General features: G+C 44.3%; 1 protein-coding gene across 5 annotated transcripts in view; it reads left to right on the top strand.

Annotated features, from left to right (window-relative positions):
* Positions 1–16,140, top strand: part of SH3GL3 (SH3 domain containing GRB2 like 3, endophilin A3) — a 137,824-nt gene that overhangs the window by 55,512 nt on the left and 66,172 nt on the right. The window contains exon 1 of one of the 5 annotated variants that reach the window (XM_055326817.1): positions 12,554–12,572. The exons of the other annotated variants lie outside the window; for them this stretch is intronic. The gene's annotated coding sequence lies outside the window, so the exon portion shown is untranslated. Of the gene's footprint in view, positions 1–12,553; positions 12,573–16,140 lie in introns of those variants that run through there. 5 annotated transcript variants of the gene reach the window in all.

Below are 16,140 nucleotides of genomic sequence, written 5' to 3'. Positions count from 1 at the left end.
CTCATTCATTTTTATTGTGATATAGAATACCATTGTATGTCATGTCAACCTAAAATTGTTGGGACATGGTAATTAAGCTAGAGCATTTATTTGGGATCAAAGAATTGCAATTTGGGGTACACAGATTAGGGTACACAACCCAAATAATGTTCTACCTTGGAGCAAAAGTCAGGGGTTTTAAAAGCAAAAAGGGAATGTTTGTACATTGTTTACAAAGAATTTTTGATTGGCATTGGCAGCCAAAAGCTAATTTCGATTGAGTGAAATTGATTGCCAAGGCTCTCACTAAGCCAAGTCCCTTACTAAAGCAAGTTGCAGGTGTTCTGGCTGAATCCTTGGAATATTTGTGGTTTTCCCAGTTCAAAAAGTTTATGGTTCTGCCAGTGACAACGTGCACAAGGCCCATCCCCTTAAAACCTCCAAGCTCCATCTTAAAAACCTCTTGACATAAGCAACCCCATTTGATTTCATTTGTCACAAACTATACCATAATTTATTCATCCATTCTCCTCTTAGTGGATTTCTGGGTTGTTTCCGGTGTTTGGCTGTTACAACATACACTGCTGTGAACATTCTCAGACATGTCTTCTAGAGGATATATCTATCTAAGGAGTAGAATTGTTGGGTCATATTGTATATATTGCTAGATAATGCCACCTATTTTCCAGAATGGTTTTCTGTGCTGGTTTTCATTGTGCTTTGTATTTTCCTGACTTTGAATGAGGTTGAGCATATGTTTGTGCATATGTCTGTTGGCCATTTGGATTCCCTCTTTTGTGAAGGGTCTGCTCAGATATTTTGCTCATTTTCCTATTGTGTTTTTGTCTTTCTTTTTATTAAAAGGATATATGTTCATTCTGGATCTAAGCCTTTGTCAGTTGTGTATCGATATTATTATTGCAGACATCTTCAAACTCTGAATAGTGTCTGCTGATAAATGGTGGTTCTTAGTTTTAATATGGTCAGGTTTATTTGTTTTCTCCCCTCTATGTGTAAGTGCTTTTATGTATTCCTTTTAAGACATCTTTCCCAGTTCTAGATTATGAAGCTATTTATATGGTCTTTTAAAGCTTAATAGTTTTTGTCCTCACACTTAGTAATGTATGTTAAGAACTGTGGAGAGGGCAGCCCGAGTGGCTCAGCAGCTTAGCGCTGCCTTCAGCCCTGGGCCTGATCCTAGAGACCCAGAATTGAGTCCCACATCAGGCTCCCTACATGGAGCCTGCTTCTCCATCTGCCTGTATCTGCCTCTCCTCTCTCTCGCTCTCTCTCTCTCTCTCTCTCTCTCTCCGTCTCATGAATAAATAAATAAAAATAAAAAAATCTTAAAAAAAAAAAAGAACTGTGGAGAGTCTGAAATTTTACCCTCCTTGCAAGCTAACAAGTTGGCCAGCTCAGTTTCATGAATGCTGGCAGAAGATATAAGCTCCTGGGTCAGAGACAGATGACTTTATTTCTCTCGGCAGTAGCAGTAGCCAGAGTTTCAGTATATTCTTGTGCCAATGCCCCAAGTCCAGATTCCCACAGGGCAGACATTAAGAGGGCTGGGACTCTTGTATACACAGTACCCGGTGTTACAGGAGAGGAACCTAGAGCCTCGGGAACCTGAATCTTTTATAATGGGCAGTAAGCCTGCCTGACCTTTGCTCCAGAGGGAGACATGGTCTTCATTATACTGGATGGTAAATAAACCTGTCAGTTTACCTGGAGAGAGACACTGTATCTTCCAGAACTAGTCGTCATGCAACCATCCTTGAAAAGGTAGTCTTGAATAAGGGAGCAAAGCCTCTGCTTGCAAGACTTGCAGAGACGTGAGATATGTAGGGAGAAATCTCTCCCAGCAGTGGAACCCACGTATTATTGAATTGGATGTCATAAGGAGTGAGCTGCATTATTTTCCACACTGATACAGTTATCCCTGCACTGAGGGCTGGAAAAGTGGCAGATGCTGTCGTCCAGGAGCCAGGTGCTGGTGGGTTGGGCCAGGGTTCCTGCGGCAGAGGGGGGAGCTGACAGGCTCTGCTGCTCCCTGGGAGGTGGAGCTCACAGGACTCTGTGGATGGTGGGAGGAGGGTCAGGGACCGAAGAGAGGGGTCAGGAGTAGACTCGTCTTCTTCATCGGATCTTGAAGTGTATTTGTGTCCATACGGAGAAAAAGCAAACATTTAAAATAGGCCTGTATTTCTCTTCACCTGTTAAATATTTAGTATGAGGGTGACTTCAGCATCTGAAAGTTGAGTTACGTGGATTATGGGCCAGGATTCTCTGCCTGTGCATCTGGCCTCTTTCTGAGGCTTTAGTTTCTTGTCACTGATACTAGTTCTTTCCTTTCCAGTCTGAAAATCAGCCTCTTTGGCAGCATATATGGTAACCAGCTGTGGAGCCTTCTGCAGTGGCAAGTGATATTTTGTGAGCACAACATAAAATCAGTAACAGAAGTAAACAAACTAGAGGGCAGAGGAGATTGTGTATCATGACCCCCAAGGTCCAGGTAGAATCCAGAAACTGTGCTGCATGTTTCAAACAGGTGGGGCTTCTGATGATATGGGGGGTGGAAGGCTGAAGGAAGCGGCATGGAGGCTGGAATAATCCAGAGAGTAGTAATTAGAGGAAGCAGCTGCCTCCTGGGGGCCAGAATGAAGAGGTTGTGGCACCTAAGTGCTCAGAGGAGAGGCTGACATGGGTGGTGCCCACCTGCCGGAGTGGTTTGAGCTACGACACCCAGTGCCCATGCTTCAGGTGCCAAGAGTGGGAGCAGGAGCTTCTCCTGGTGCTGGGGGTGGGGGTACAGCTAGAGGCTGGAAGCAGGAGCCAGTCTGTTCTTCCCTCCTCCCTCTTTCTACTGTTGGAGCATAACTGGAAGACTGAGCAATGCAGATGGCTGAATCCTAGCCCCAGTGTCATCCAGTAGGCACAGAGGGTGAGGTTGGAGCTGAGAGACGGTAGGTGGAACAGTCAGATGTGGAACAGCCAACTCTTCAGATGAGGACATCCTACAACAACATGAAAACTGTGAAGCTCATCTTATTGCTAGATCTAGGGACAGTGGCCTGTGGGTCATTTTGGGGTGGTGGACAGCCTGTCTGAAGCACTGGCTCCTAGATGGGCTGTGTCCACACTAGGGCCAATGGAGGAGGCCAGTGTTGCTGAACACAGAAGGGACAGGGTTTGTGTCTGATTATCTTCAAGGGCAAGTTGAATTGGTTTGAGATTTTTGTGCATTCTTGAGGTCAAAGCTAGGAGTCATAACAGGTGAGGTCTTTTCTAGTTCCTCTACTTGGCACCTGGGTAGTTGGTGCTGTCTGGGAAGGGCAGCTGGGGAGGGACAGATGCTGAGGGGGGAAGAGAGATGAGGGGTCTGGGGCATGTTGGGTTGAATATCCAGGAGGCAGCTGGATGTGTGGATCTGGAGCTCAGGAGACTGATCTGGGGCTAAAGATAATTTGCGTGCTTGGCATGCCTGGGTGGCTCAGCAGTTGAACGTCTGCCTTTGGCTCCTGGGGTCCTGGGATTGAATCCAGCATCGGGCTCCCTGCATGGAGCCTGCTTCTACCTCTGCCTACGTCTCTGCCTCTCTCTGTGTGTCTCTCATGAATGAATAAATAAAATCTTAAAAAAAATTAATTAGCGTGCTTGATGGTAAGTGAACCTTTGAGAGGGTGCAGAATTTCCCAGGAGAGTAAGAAGAGAGGAGGGAAAGGCTGAAACCAGACCCTGTAGGACTCCCAGCATTTTCAAAGTGAGAAGAACTTGTGGAGGCAAGAGGGACCATCCTAGCAGAAATCTCCTCTGGTGCCTTTCATCTTGGGTGTTACTTATTCCAGTGGTTAATAGAGAACCCCAGCAGCAACCATGGTGTGAGCTTAAAGTTCAGACCCCAGAGTGTTCCTTTGTAGGGACAGGCTCCTCAAACCACATCTGCCACAGGCGTGATGCAGGCACACACTCCTCAGCATCTCCCTCCCTGCATGGCTGGCGGGGGCGGGTGCCAGCCTGTGCTGGTCTGATGTTTGGAAGCATCTTGGTCTCATGTGTGCAAGCCTGCTGGTCTCAAGTTTGCAAGCCTGTTCGTCTCCTGTTTGGAAGCATGTTGGTCTCATGTTTGCAAACGTGTAAGATGTTGCATGTGCTCTGTGGTCACACAAGTGTTTACCCCCTAATTTGGCTCTAGAATTGAGTTCAATCCACAGATTTTCTTCCCTTGCTTTGTCATTACAGGTGTTTTTTAGAAAGCAAAATTTTGCTAAAGTTTCAGAGTCAACCTCAGTTTGGCCAAAGAGAGGTAGAACATATGTGGTGGGCTCTACGGTCTATTTTGAGATCACAGAATGGTTTCTTCTTGAGTAAAGGACCCAAGTAAACCAGTGTGGCTTAGGAAAAAGCCAGGGTGGGCTAGAGCAAGAGCAATCGAAAAACTGTTTTTGAAGAAGCTTAACTAATTACCTTTTCCCCTAAATCATAGAGATGCTGAGCATTTTGAGAAAGGCTGATACACCCACATATGAATTTATATGACCACCAGATAGATATAAGGGTGATTTCTGCATCATGAACACCCTTTCATTTTAGAAAAGGATTCTTCAGTGACACTTTTAAATAAGCAAGCTTCTGAAGTTAATTTAAAATAAAATGTGTTTTGAATGACGAAAACCAGATTACACATAAGTTTTCAGGGACATGTCCTGGAGAGGAAGTATGGTTGTCAAGTGTTGAGCAAGGTCACGGAAGTTTTTTGGGGGAGAAAAAGAATGTCATATTCATTTCTACCTTTTCTTTTCTTATCAGCATCTCAAAATACATTGACGTGGTAGTCTCTTGATTTTAGCCCGTTAGCCTTGAGCTAAAGTGACACGGTGGAAACAAATGAGTATTTTAAGGTGCTTGTCCTTGGAAGAGTACGGAAGGGCGGGGCTCTGAGGGAGGGTTTGCTAAAAGGTACCGGGTGGGCTCCCAGAAGAGGAGGGGAGCTGCTTGGGGCAGAGTCGGGAAGGAGGGTCCTGAATTGCATACCCCAGGCACCTGCCGAGCCGGCTCTGCTGTGGGGGTGCCCTGCAATAGGGGGTGGATCGCAGGCCACTTCGCAGCACTGTTTTCTGACCTGAATTTTGGAGTTATGAATCAGCTCACAGTCTCTGTTTCAGGGAGATTTACAAAATCCCAGAAATGTTCTAGCCTTCCTCTCTAGATGCAGACCCAGCCTCGACTTAACGCATCTGGTGTGGCCTAATGTGCATGTAAGTCTTTTTTGTTTTGTTTCGGCCATTATTCTTCCCATGTCTCAGTGGCATCAAATGTCCAGAAACCACCAAACGTGAGGCCCAAGAGGATTCTCCTCCCTGATACACGGGAGCTGCGTGCTGGCGACAGCAACAGCGACCCCCTGGGATCGCCAGGACCTTCCAGTGGTGATCGGGGAGGGTCACAGTTGGTGTTCAGCAGCACTGAATTTAACCAAACAGCAAAGGCCAGAGGATGTGATGAGGGCCATAGAAAGGGATTTTACTACACGGATGATTTCTTCTCTGCCTGCTTAGGAGGGTTACTGAAGTCTGGCTTTTCTTAGGGTGCTGGGGAGAGTATAGGGCTCAGTAGGAAAGCAGGTGACAATGGATCACAAGGAAAGCACAGTCAGGGACCCTGAGGGATCTTTGTGGTCCCAAAGAGGTTTTTTTTTTTAATTTTTTTTTCCAAGGTGGTGAGTCAATCAGCCTTTTCTCCAAAAAACTTTAACATATACAGGTTGCTGACCTATTGGCTGTTTTCTTTTTAAAAAATCTACATTCTAGGGCACGTGGGTGGTGACCTGCCTTTGGCTCAGGTCATGATCCTGGGGTCCTGGGATTGAGTCCTGCATCGGGTTCCCTGCTCAGCGGGGATCTGCTTCTCCCGATGCCTATGTCTCTTCCCCGGCTTGTGTGCTCTCTCTCTCTCTCTCAAGTCTTTTTTTAAAAAAATCTAAATTCTATATTTGTTGTTTTGCTATGAAGGATGTGTCTTCCCATTTCCAGAGAGAACTCCTGTAGATTCATGCCTTTCGCTTGTGACATTCTGTTCAGCTGTTTTGTTTTTATAGGAGGAACTTAAAAAAAATTATCTCATATAACTCTTGTACGGTAATCCAGATAAAATCACAAGTTATAAGACGCCTGGGTGGCTCAGTGGTTGAGTGTCTGCCTTTGACTCAGAGGCTGATCCCGGGGCCCTGGGATCAAGTCCACATCAGGCTCACCGCAGGGAGCCTGCTTCTCCTTTTGCCGGTGTCTCTGCCTCTCTCTCTGTGTCTCTCATGAATAAATAAATAAAATATTTTTTTAAAAAATTACAAGTTACTATTTTTGTGTCTTTTTCTGTTTTTTTTTTTCCCCCTTCTGGAAGTTACTAAAGCAGTAGGTTCTTGCTTTCTTTCAGCTAATAGTCATGCTTTGCATTGCTTTTATTATTATCTAGCAACTCTATGATGAGATGATTGTTTAAATCTTTTTAACTTCTCTGAAGATCTCCAGGCCAGGAGGGCACATATCTAAGAGACATTGATTATTTCCTTGCTATCACTCAAGGCCCAATTTCCTGGGACTTTATTGGAGAAAAGTGTCACTGATAGAAATTCAAACAATATCCTTAGTGTGGGGCAGCCCTGGTGGCTCAGCGGTTTAGCGCCGCCTTCAGCCCAGGGCATGATCCTGGAGACCTGGGATCGAGTCCCAACTCAGGCTCCCTGCATGGAGCCTGCTTCTCCCTCTGCCTCTCTCTCTCTCTCAATCTCTAATAAATAAATAAATAAATAAATAAATAAATAAATAAATATCCTTAGCATGCCTTCAGTACATTTTTGGGGAGCTGTTTGTGGTGCGGGGCCTACTATGTGGTGTATGCTTCAGGTGCTAGGGATCCCATGACATTTAATATAGACTTGGTCTTGCTTTCAGGGATCTCACAGGTCCCTGCAAGAGGCTGACACATCACCAGCTTTGGTGCGGGGTGATAAGGGCCATGTTAGCACTGACTGTATCATAGGGACCCACAGGAGGGGCCCCCAGCTAGATCTCTGTGATGTAGGCCAGCTGGGTCCGAGGACCCAGAAGGAGTCCCTGAGGAGAAGCCAAGAGGGTTCTTGGCTTTGCACAAGATAGAAATAAGATCTGACCTGAGAGGAAGTCAGAGCAGAGTTTATTGAAGCCACAGAGAGAGTGCAGATATAGACAGAGCATCCAGGAGACTCAGAAAGACCAGAAGAATGAGTCTCTGTGCTGCGTGGAGTCTGTTTTTTTTTTTTTTTAATTTAGGGTTATGGTCTGGTGTATGTGTCTTCTCAGACATCCAGGAACAAAAATGAGTGTTTAGGTGTCCCGCATGAGTTGTTTAGGCCCTGGAGCCACAGGTCTCAGGAAGTTGGTGGCCTTGGAAAACGTTCCTGATGACTCTGCCTGGTTACTCCTTAGATATTCTGTGTTATGCTGGAAGATTCCAAAGAAACTCCTTGATCTTTACAAGGAAGACCTACAGTATCTGTTCTATTAGGGCATGTGTAAGGCAGCAATGTAGGTCCTACAAGAACAGAACAGGAAAAGGAGCAAACAAGCAGTTTTCATGGGGTCCTTTTGTTTCCCGGTCTTATCATGAGGCAGGCTGAGCATAGCAGTGACACCTGAGCTGTGCCATGAAGGGTCTCTGGGTGGGAAAAGCCTGGCAAGAAACAGGCACAGCGTGTACAAAGGCAGGAAAGAACAGGGTGGCTTCTGTGTGAGAGTTGAGAAATGGAGATGTGTGGGGTGCTTCTGGGTTTGGCCATGGATGAAGCAGGGAAAGGTACAGTAAGTAGGTGGCAGCCAGATCGTGGAGGGCATGGGACATGATATGCAGGAGTGTGAGTTTTCTTCTACAGGCAACAGTCTGGAGTGGGGGGTGGCGACGTTACCTACCTGATGTTTTAGATATCTCCCCAGCAGCAGGTGGAGAGGAAGAATTGGAGGAGCCCATTCAGGAAGCTGGAAGGGTAGTTCGGGGGTGAGATGATGGTGACCTGACTGAAGGTGCATTCATGAGGATGGAGAGACAGAAATGCACTCAAGAGCTTCTTGGGATGTGGGAGGGACAGGGATTGATGGCTGATTAAGTGGTGGGACTGGGTGGGGGGGGGAACACGTGTGGGATGAGTGAGAGGGGAGACAGATTGGTAGCATTTCGGCAGCTGCTCACTTTTACTTATATGAGACACAGAAACACGCACACATTTTTCTGGGATTCCCTTAGAATTTCTATAAGGTCTACAACAACTTTCAGAATCCAGACTTTATCGACTGTGTGATGGTGCTTCCACCAGTTGAGAAAGGAATGTGGGCCAAGAAGTAGATTTGAAGAATGGAATGATGAGTTTGTTAATTTTTAAATTGTGTAGTTGGAGTGTCTTTGGAATATCCAAATGAAGTGTCTAGCAGGCAATTGGGGTGTGAAAATAATTGAAGTTTAGGAGAGCACTTTGGGCTGGAGGTATAGATTTCCAAATCAGCAGCATATATAGGTTGATCAGTAAATCCATGGGAATTGATTAAATCACGAGGACAGATTACATACAGCCAGAGAGAAAGGAGGCCAAGGCTGTAACCAAGGTTGAACAAAATGAAATCACAAATGTAATGAAAGAGTATCTAGGGAGTCAGGGGAGAACGCTTAGGCCACAGAGGGCAAGGGAAGGGACCCTTCCCTTCCCTTCCCTTCCTTTTCTTTCCATTCCCTTCCTTTTCTTTCCATTTATTTATTTGAGAGAGAGAGAGAGAGAGAGAGAGAGAGAGAGAGAACAAGCAGACTCCACTCTGAGTGCAGAGCCCGACATGGGGCTCGATATTAAGACCCTGAGATCATGACCTGAGCTGAAATCTAGAGTTGGATGCTTAATGAACTGCACCACCCAGGCACCCCAAAAAAGGATGCATGCTTTCAAGCAGGGAATGGCCAGGAGGGTCAGAATGCTGAAAGCCACGTGAGCTAATAAGAGCTGAGATTTATCTTGGGGATTTAGAAATTAGAAGGTCACTGGGGAGAACAAACAGTTTAATGGGATCCAGGATATAGATTGTATCAATCAAGAATGAGTTTGGTTGCCAGTCATCACAGCCCCACACAGACCCGGGTTTCTTTGATTTACACAGCACAGAGACCAGAGATGAGAGGCCTCCAAGGGCCTTCAGCAGCTTAGTGGTACCAAGGCTGCCTCTCTTATGGTTTCTACTGGCTGCACAGCCTCAAACACCATGGGTCCTGTGCCAGGCAGGAAGAAGGAGGAGAGACTATCACCTTCATACCAGAGATTCCCAGAATCCCCCACCCCAGGGCCTTTCCTCGGGTCCTGTGGGTCCTCGTGGGTCACACGATGAGCTCTGGTAGTGAGGAGCACTGGGGTGGGACTGGCACTGGTGGTGTAGTGAGCCTTTGCCTAGGCTGGCCCTCTCACATGACCCCTGGTCCTCTCAGCAGGAGGGGAGAAGCTTGTCCTGATTGAGCATCTGGCAGAGTCCTGCTGCCCCGCCCCACCCCCAGGTTTGAGGAGTGAAGAGGAAAGTGGGGATGGTCTGAGTGAAGTCTCCTTAAGAATCTGTACTGAGAAGTAGGGACCAGGGGAGGCAGCCAGAGGGGAACATGGGGAAATGGTGCAAGGCTCTGTGGTAGATAGAGTGTGAAAAGGTGAGTCCTGTCAGGGTTGATTTCATGAGAGGTTTCCACCACCTGGCCAGTGCCCAGCGATGTGGAAGGCAGGGGAAGGCTGTGCTTTTCTTTGGTAAAGTGGCTTCCAGAGTCTTCTCAGACAGATTGACTGTTGGAAGGAGGACATAAGAAGGTTGGGTGATCTAGAAATCTGTTCCCTCAAAGCTGTCCATACTCAGCCTCCACGTGTCCCCAGTGTGAAGTCATGTAACACAGGGGTCAGCCTGGCGGTTAGATCTTGAAGCTTGAATCCACTGAAGGTCATAGCTGGAAGGGTGACTGGAGTCCCTTTTGTTCCCTTCCCTGGCTGGGGCTGACCTCTACGAGTCCCTTGCCATCTGGGAAGGTGTGTGCTCCTGTTTCTTTCTCCAAGTGTCCTTCCCCAGAGCTGCGGGCCCTCAGGATTTGGAGTCTGTGGTGGGAGGAGGGGACAGTGGGACAGGGAGTTTCTGCTTGTGCTTTGACTATGGTGATGGTTCTTGTTGGTTGCTGGCAGGTGATCAGAGCCGACTCCCTTGCAGGGGCCTCATTTGCTCCTAGGCCCCTCTGATTGGTATTGGCTTGACCTCTGCAATGAATGAAACTTTCTTTTACTGCTGGTGGCACTAACCTTCTTTTGGAAGATCCTCTTGGGAAGGGTTCCTTTAATACCGGGGACCCTACTTCTGGCCCTAGGGTTTGCTGGCCTTTGATCTGCCCTGAGTTTGCGGGTGCAAACTTCCCACTGTCTTCATTGTGTCAGTGTAAGGCAAGGGATCTGAACCTCTGCTTCTGTTTATAAGTTCTTAAAATTCATAAACCAGTTGACCCAATATTGTAACAGGGGCTCTGTGAAGACCAAGAAAAATCAACAAGAAAAAGCCACTTGACTTTATGAAGAAATTAATTTTTTTCCCTAAGATAGAGTTCTAAAAAGGAATGTCAGAAAAGATCCTTTCTCAGACTTTTCTCAGCAACATTAAATGCCAGAAAATAGAACTTGCAGTGTCTCCCAAGTACTGAGGAGGGAATAGATTGACATCCAAATGTTATATGTAGCTTGGTATCTAGAGAACACTCCACTTTATCTGTTGAATGAATCCCAGAATGCAAAGGTCTCTACTCTGGAGTGGTTGCAGATAAATAAGTATTATTTGTTACTTTTGTAAATAGAAGTGTGTGTGTGTGTGTGTGTGTGTGTGTGTGTGTATCTAAACCTAGGAAAAAGGTGGGAAGAATTGTCCCGGACTTTTAACAGTGATTATATCCAGGAGTAGGGGCACCTTTGCTTCTTAATTCTTGTAAGTCAGATTTTAATAAGATTTGATCATGTTTTACGTTTTGTATTTCTCATTATTTTTTCAATTTTATAAGATACCATCCACATAAAGAACAAGAGCTATCATTGGTCAAGGCCTGGTTATACAATTTTTAGAATTTGAAGCAAGGGGTTCCTGCTTATTCATTAAAAAAAACCCCCACAGGTGTACCATTTGTGCTAGAAATCTTTTTTTAAAAAAAATATTTTTAACTTATTTATTCATGAGAGACACAGAGAGAGAGGCAGAGAACACAGGCAGAGGGAGAAGCAGGCTCCAAGCAGGGAGCCCGACGTGGGACTCGATCCCGGGTCTCCAGGATCACGCCCTGGGCTGAAGGCCGCGCTAAACCGCTGAGCCACCTGGGCTGCCCTAGAACTCTTTTTAGGCTAATATTTATTGGTGAGCATTAGGAATATAACGTTCTCAGCATCAACTTCTACTTACTTCTGAAAGTGATGACATTTTCCTAGGATGGACAGGATTACTTGAGGAGAACGAAGTACATTTTTTCCAGCCAGACTGTTTCATGTGGTTCAAAACCTTTTCTGTCGTCTGATTTTATAACTCCTCTCAAGAGCTATTTTGACATTGTCCTTGTGAGGTCTTCACCTACGTGGGTCAATGAAAAGGACCATAGCAGAACAAATCAAAGCAAAGGAAGAAAAGAAAAGACTACTTCTTCCCTGAGTCCCAGTGGAACTCTGGGTTCCTATGCGGGCCTGTCTGTGGTCTGGACCCCACGCACAGGGTCCCAGAAAGAGAGTGACCTTGGTAATGGATTACATTCCCCAAAGACTCTGCCTTAACTATGCAGGGTTTTCTACAAAGAAAATCCTGAAGGACTACATTTTGCTCTGAAAGAGATCAAACACCATAACCACAGGCTAGAAATCAAACCTTGGAAAAGGTCAGACTTGTGGAAGAATCCTACGGCTAATGATCACTGGATAGAGCACATGTGGGCATACTTTTAAAGAAACATAATGAAATTTATGAGAAAAAATGTCAATCTCCTCCATCAACCCTAATTGAAAATGGCCAAAGAAATAAAAAACCAGCATCAGTGCTGGAAACTAGAGAAGTCATCCACCCTTATGTCACCAACTTGGAGGAAGTTCTGCCTAATAGAGGGCAAACTGTCTCCTTGGCCAAATCATAGATATCTCTCCTGAAAAAAGAGAAAAAGCTAGGGTATGAAGAAAGTAAGTAGAAGAGATTCTACTAGACTCAGAAGGTAGAGTATTACCCTCAGTGATAGTCTCTACTTTCCAGGCATGGAGCCAAGAGAACTCACAGCCTCTGTACATACCGGGAACACTTAACTACAGTTGGAACCCCTTTCCCCCTGGTGAGTCCAGGGGGATTCAGAAGCAGCTCCTATAGAAAGCTCAAAGTCAAGCCTGGCTTGAGGATAACAGGCCTTCCTGGTAGAGTGAGTGGGGTGCTCAGAAGGTGGGTGGTCCTGAGCACACTTAACCAAGATGAGCCTGGGCCAAACTTCTTTTTACTTCCCATTTCTTGTTGGTTTTTGTTATAGATTCTGGAGCATGTTTCCTGGACTCTGACTTCCCAGTAAGCAATTCATAATTCAGCTTTTCTATTTTGTGCTCACCCTTTTTTTTAAATTGAGATTTCCCTCCCCTTCTGATTGCTCTTTTTTCATTGGAGGCGTTTCTTGTTTTATGCATACAGTATCTTCACAAATGTGTCTGTGGGCATTAATGAGAAGTTTTAGAGTTTTCCTGTACACCTTGATCACCTCTGTTTCCTTTGGGTCATTTTAAAGTTTCCTCTTTGACATTTTCCCTCATGTTCCTAGTTTTTCTTAAATTTCTCATTCTTCGCCACCAGTTGATAAGAGTGAAGGACTAGGTCTAACACTTGGGTAGTTGGCTTAGGTTTTGTCTATTTGTCTAATAGTCTTTTAATTTGTAACAGGGATGAGTTGGGTGGGTGTGGTGACCAGTGGGCTTCATACTAGGGTGAGGGCCACAGAACACCAGATGGGAAGGCTGGAAAGAAGGGTTTTCTCTGGAAATGGGGACTTTTATTCTTGAGCAAGGCTGCCCATCCATGGTTCACCTGGTATCTGTTGGGATGTTGGGATGTTTGGAAGGATCTCCAGTTTCTCTTCATACCCATGTTGGGGCCCAGAGTAGAGTAGGCCCCTCCCTTTAGATCACAGGTACAGGACAAACACCCTACCTGCCTGTTTTTCAGTGGTAGTATTAATGGTTGATGTTTAATGAGACTTAACAGTATCAGATGCTGTTCTAAATGTTTCCCATACATTAACCTTTATGAGGCAGTTACTATTATTATTTTATCTGTATTTTGCAGCTGAGGAATTGGAGGCACAGAGGGCTTCACTAATTTGCCTGGAGTTACCTCTAGTTGGCAGTAGGGCAGGGATTTGAACCAAGATGGCACAGGGATGGACCTAGAGGGGCTCCACTGACCCTTTGGCTTTCAGTACAGTTCTTTTATCAAATCTCCTGATGATTTCCCAGGGGCTCACTCCATTCTTTTCATGTTTACCTCATTTAGACTTGGGATTTCTCTGTACAGTGGTCTACCCTCTCCCCATCTGCACTTTCACTTTCTGTGGTTTCGGTTACCCGTGGTTCGCTCTCCCTGATTTCACTTACCTGCTATTTCAGTTATGCATGGTCAGCAATGGTCCTGAAGCAAGTGGTCCTCCTTCTGGCATGTGGTCAGAAAGTCAGTCATCGCTTAACGCTATGTGACCATGCCTACATCCTTCACCTCACTTCATCTTCTTGTGTAGATGTTGTGTCATCTCACGTCATCACAAGAAGGGCAAGTACAGAGCAGTAAGGTATTTTGAGAGAGAGAGAAACCACATTCACCTATCTTATGACAGTATACTATAATCCATTCTATTTTATTATTAGCTATTGTTTTTGCTGTGCCTAGTTTATAAATTGCATTTTATCATGTAAATGTATCATGTATAGGAAAAAGCATAGTATATATAGGGTTAGGTACTATCCATGGTTTCAGCATCCCCTGGGGGTCTTGGAATGTACTCTTGTGGATGAGCAGATACTACTGCATGAACTTTGAGCTTGAGAGCAGTTTTCTATCATGTGTGGGTTTGTCTACTATTTGCTCAGCTCTCTGGTCCCATCTGCTGCCTATCTTCTAAGGATTTTTCACCATTTATGCTCTTCTGCTGGTACCTCTTTTGTCTCTCAGGCCTATTATGTGTGTGTCATATGCCTCTCTCTCTACATATGTTTACAAGTTAATTTGAAGGTATTTGGCACAATGGAGGGGAAGATGTGTGTATTCTGGCTACCATTTTGATTCAATGTCTGTGGTACTTCCTATATGTATTTTATCTACTTACTTCCTCTTGGTGAGATTAATATCTTTATTTTGCTGCTATAATAATTAAACTTGAAATAGCGTTTTGGGTGCAGAGGACATGATCACCATGTGGTAGCCTCTGGGGCTTTTTGTCTTTTGAATATAGATTATTAGATTCTATATGGTTTAGTCCTGATTCTTCTGAACACACTTCCATATGTGGATAGTCAGACACGACTATCTATTTCTATATTCGGAAAGAAGAGGAAGAAACAGGCCAGCATTGTTTGTTAAACTTCCTTAGGGACTAGTAAATCTTGATAAATATGATGTGTGCACATACTGAAAACATTGAATGCAGGGTTTGCAGGAGGGGGTGGCTAAAAACTTTTTACTGAAATAAAACATATATATGTATAGGAGAGTGACAGGTCTTCTGTTATAACAAGATAATCTGTTATGACAAAGCGAACACATTCACATAGCCAGTTCTAGATACAGAATATTACTAGCACCCCAGGAAGCTCTCTCTTACCATAACTTAAAGGTAACTACTATACTTCTATCACCATGGATTAGTTTTTCCTGTTTTTAAATTTTATGTGAATGGACTAGTACATGATGTTCCCTTTTATTTTTGAATTTTTTAATCAGAATCATACAGCATGAGCTTTTTCAGTGTTACATCTGATATCTACCCATGTGTTGCATGTGACAGGAGTACTTCTTCCTTTTTAATTGCAATACAGAATTGCATTATAGAAATAGCTGCAATCTATTTATTCACTGTTATTAATCGATATTTAGGTCATTACTAGTTTTTGGTTATTATGAGTAATGTTGCTTGTTCTGGTTATATATAAGGAATTTCTTCTGGGTCTTCACCTAGGAGTGGAATTATTGAGTCAGAGAGTTTGGTTTTTCATATATTCAATGATATTAGATTTTGCCAGACTGTTTTCCCAAGTAATGGTACCAATGTAAACCCCATGAAGAGTGTAGGAGTGTTCCAGTTGCTCTATGAGCCCTTGGAGAAATTTGCATTATGGTTCTTCTTAATGTTTGAATGTGATTCTTTGTAATGTATTGAAAATATCTTTTTCTACTTTATGACTTGATTTTTCACTCTGCCTTATTTTTAATGAGATCCAATATATCAGTCTTTTTAAAAAGATTTTATTTATTCATGATATATATGTGTCTCATATATATATCTCATATATATCTCATATATATCTTATATATATATATCTCATATATCTCATATATATATCTCATATATATATATATGTATATGGGGGGGGCAGAGATACAGGCAGAGGGAGAAGCAGGCCCCATGCCGGGAGCCGATGTGGGCCTCAATCCCGGAACTCCAGGATCACGCCCTGGGCCAAAGGCAGGCGCCAAACCGCTGAGCCACCCAGGGATCCCCTCTTTTTCTTTATAGTATTGGGAAATTGTCCATCCCAAGGTAATGTTATCCCATAGAACCTTTAAACTTTTACCTTTATATTTATTTTAACATCAATGAGGAATTTTCTATTTTTGTTTTAAGTGGGCTCCAAGTGGGGTGGAGCTCCTCCAGGGTGGGGCTTGAACTCACAACCCTGAGATCAAGACCTGAGCTGAGATCAAGAGTAAGATGCTTAACTGACAGAGCTACCAAGGTGCCCCAAGAATTGTTTTTGATGTATGGTGTAAGATATGGGTCCTAAATTATTTTTAAGAGTGAAGTGATCCTGAAATGTAGGAGTTTGAGAACTGGTGATTTAGAGCTATAAATCCCTCTAAGAAACAGCTTTAGCTA

This window comes from Nyctereutes procyonoides, unplaced genomic scaffold (genome assembly GCF_905146905.1).
Source record: "Nyctereutes procyonoides isolate TBG_1078 unplaced genomic scaffold, NYPRO_anot_genome, whole genome shotgun sequence".
Taxonomy (NCBI): Eukaryota; Metazoa; Chordata; class Mammalia; order Carnivora; family Canidae; genus Nyctereutes; species Nyctereutes procyonoides.
This window is presented reverse-complemented; position numbering and strand designations above follow the sequence as displayed.